We start from the raw sequence: 3954 nt of genomic DNA on the forward strand, positions 1-3954 counted from the left end.
GGGCTAATGCCACGTGTCACAATATGATTGGTTGACATGTCAGATCGGTGACACGTGGCACTTGACATGTAAAAAAGTTATTTATAATCAAAATAGTCCTTGAAAGTTCAGACGTAAGTCATTTTCATCCCTAAAATTTTAAAAATTAATCAAATTAGTCCTTATATAATTTTTTTTTATTTTTTTTTGATAATATTAAATTTAAAATATTTTTTTATACTACTAATTTTAATAGAAATGTAATTGACAATCAAAAAATTAGTAATTGTATCTTTTCTTCTTAAAAATTTGTTCAATAAAATTATATCTCTCCTTTAATTCTTGTCAAAATCTCTCTATTCTTTTCTATTATAAAACCTTTTTCTTACATTATTACATTTTGTTGGAATATATATATATATATATATATAACCTAAACAAAGTTATATGCTCAAAATCAAAATTTATGTATGTTAATCTAAATGAAAGTAATAACGTAATGAAAAAAAAGATGTATAAATTTTTATTAAATTTGTTTAGGTTAACATACATAAATTTTTATTTTGAGCATATAACTTTATTTAGGGTAACAAATACATACATTTCAATTTTGAGTATATATATATATAGGTTTAATTACTCTGCAGGTCCCTATAGTTTCACCGAATTTTCAATTAGGTCCCTATACTTTTTTTCTTTTCAATTGGGTCCCTGTACCTTTTTTTTTTCAATTAAGTCCCTGTTAACATTTGACGTTAAAAAAAAACGTTAGTGAGCTATAGAATGACTTATTTACCCCCTGTCTTCTCCCTATAAACACTCTCGTTGCAGTATCTGAGGTTTCTCTTCTTCTCCCTTTTCCATTTTCAGTTTTCATATTCTCCAACTTTATGGCTCATAGTCAAGGAACCTCATTCATTCTCTCTTCGGGAAGCTGTGTTTCCAAGAGCTCGTACTCAAAGGAAAGAAGACACCTGTGTTTCTGTGGAGAGGCAGTAACCGTCCGACGTTCCTCAGCCGTTTCTGACCATGGTAGGAGGTATGTTACTTGTGGGAAGATACCAAAATGTAACTTTTTTGAGTGGATTGATGATTTTAATTGGATTGAGGTTGATGACGGTGCAAAGAATGGGTGGCCAAAGGAAAAGGAAAGGCGGGTTCACTGTTTGTGTGGTGACACTCTAAGTCTTCAAATTTCAGGAACAACAAAGAATCCTAATAGAAGATTTATTTCTTACCCTAACAGAAGATGCAAATTTTTTGAGTGGGTTGATGAAGTTGGTGTAAGCAGTAACGTGTCTGCTGCTGCTGTTGGAGTTGTTGGAACACAAAATTCTGCTAAGTTGGAAGCTGAAATGTGGAAATTGGATGCACAAGAAAGAAAGATAGAGAGGCTAAACGTGGAGATGGAGAGATTAATTGTTGAAGCCAAAGAAATAGATGCTTGTGTTGGTAGATTATGTGATGAGTTGAATATTCTCCAAGAACAAGTTGGGAGGTTGGATGACAATATGAAAATTCAATGTAAAATGCAATATATGCTATTTATGTTTTTGCTAGTCTTAATAATTGGAATGTGGTTTGCAAGAGTTTAGAGTTATATGTGCTATGAAGTTGTAATATAAGAGATTGTATGCCTTCAATCCAATTAAAGTTAATTAAGTTTAGTCTGAATCAATTTTGCACTTTGATGTATTTTGTGTGTATAACAAATGATAGTTGGGAAGCAACTTTATCAATGTGAATATTTAAATTTTCACAATTGACAACAACTTGCAGCAAGAAGTGGCCAGAAAGTATGCCACATATATTTTCATTAAGTGTTCCTGTAAACCATACTTACACAAAATATCAAACATAAATGGTCATATAATATGCCACATATAGCTAAGCCAAAATAAAGATTCAAGAAGTGCAACAACTAAAAGTGGTCCAACCTGATTACAAAATATCAAAATAGTGGTCCTATCCACCTAATAAACAGTGGCCACATAGATACAATTCATCACAAGATATACTATTTAACAGCAACGCCAACAACCCTAACTATAAATATAAAGAGACTTCAGTCATCACTTAGGTCTATATGTAGACTAGGTGCTCCTTTTTGCTTCATCACTCCTAACTTCAGCCGCCCATTTCTCCTCACACCAAACACCTTTGTCTTTGGTAAAGGTTGAGAAGATGCTTTAGGTGCTTGGTGAGATTTTGCACTTGCCACAGCTAGGAGAGGCTGGGAGGCTGGCCCTTCAAGAGGTAAGGCTTGTTGTGAGGTGGCTGTGGTTGGAGCCACTGCACCGGTGGATGTGGTTGGAGCCTGAGAAACTGTAGTTGCAAGTATGGGAGGTGGTTGAGTGGAGGCAGCAACAGCAGGTGTGGCGGGTAGCTGTTGGGAAGATGCAGGTGTGGTGGGGAGTGGTTGTGAAGATGCAGCTCTACCCCTTCCTCTACCCCTTCCCCTGCCCCTTCCTCTTCCCCTGCCTACCCCTGTTTGCCTTATTCGCTCAGATCTACGGATATTCACACCAGATCTGTTATCGGCAGGAGGATCAGTGTCAACAGCAGCTGCAGGATTAGCAGCAGCAACAGTAGTAGGCACAGTGTCAGCAGCATTCGGATCTTTTCCGTTGGCAGCAGCAGCAACACCAGGTTCTTAAATCAGGTAAACAGCAGATTGCAACATGAATATTCAGCTCTTTTTTCAATGAATTTATAATCCATTTACAATTTATTTATAACACAGCATAATCAATTGATAATCATCTTATAGTCTATTTATAAGGCAGCATAATCTGTTTGCAATCCAAATCAATTCACAACAATTTATAACACAGCATAATAAATTTTCATACACCTCAAATACCCTATAATTTCAAATTTAAAACAGTAAAACAACAGTTTGTAGGTTCAGATTTGCATGATACCTGACACTATTGGATTGGGACAATGCCTTCTATTATGTCCATATTGGCCGCAGTTGCTACATGTAACAGATGAACCCGTCCTCCTTAGCTTTGTCTGAGAACGGTTCTCATCAGGTTCTCTGATCCTCACCATCTGTGGTCTTCCTGGCTTCACCCTAAAGATGGGAGGTATGATGGTGTCACACTCAACCTTCGGCCACATATTTTTTCCATTGATTGGAGAAACTAAGTTACCATAAGTTGCAACATAGGCTGCTGGGCTATAGAAGTTACTGCAATAATCTTCTGGACTGTCCCCTTTCTCGAATATGGCACAACAAGCATGCGGGCAGGGCATTCCACATAACCCCCAAAATCTGCAGCTACACGTTCCAGCCAACAAGTCAACCACAAACCTCTCAACAATCATCCGGTTCTTATGAGAAACTTCGTATTTCAGTCCTCCAGCCCATCTTGCTTGCCACTCCATAGCTCGCGTAGCAATGACATCAAGCCTCTTTTTGGGTTTAGGCATGATTGTACCCTCATATTTTTCGGCCTTCTTCTTTTTTTCAGCAAACCGAGACATCCAATAACATCGAATCCACTCGAACATAGTAAGTATGGGCTTGTCTCTTGCCTCCAAGATCCTACTATTGAAAGCTTCAGATATGTTATTCATCAACATGTCGCTCTTAGCAAGAAACGTGAAATGGCTCTTGCACCAGAGCTTTGGATCCAATGATGATAACTTTTCATAGCATTGACGGTTGATGTTCATTAGTTGAGTCATCCTCCTCTCCCATTCCTCGACATATGTAGCTTTAGCTATTGATAGAATTAGATCCCGCAAAACAGTCCCACCTCCATATGTTTTCTTGCAATTCGCATACAGATGTCTCAAGCATAGTCGATGCTCTAACGCCGGCATCATCTCTTGAAAAACTTGCATCAAACCCTACAGCACAACATATATAATTCAGATTCATATAGTTGCATTATATCATATATAATAACTTTTTATAGAGCTGCAACATAGCATATATAATTCAGTTATAAAACGCAGCAACAT

Source organism: Arachis ipaensis, chromosome B10, assembly GCF_000816755.2.
Source record: "Arachis ipaensis cultivar K30076 chromosome B10, Araip1.1, whole genome shotgun sequence".
Taxonomy (NCBI): Eukaryota; Viridiplantae; Streptophyta; class Magnoliopsida; order Fabales; family Fabaceae; genus Arachis; species Arachis ipaensis.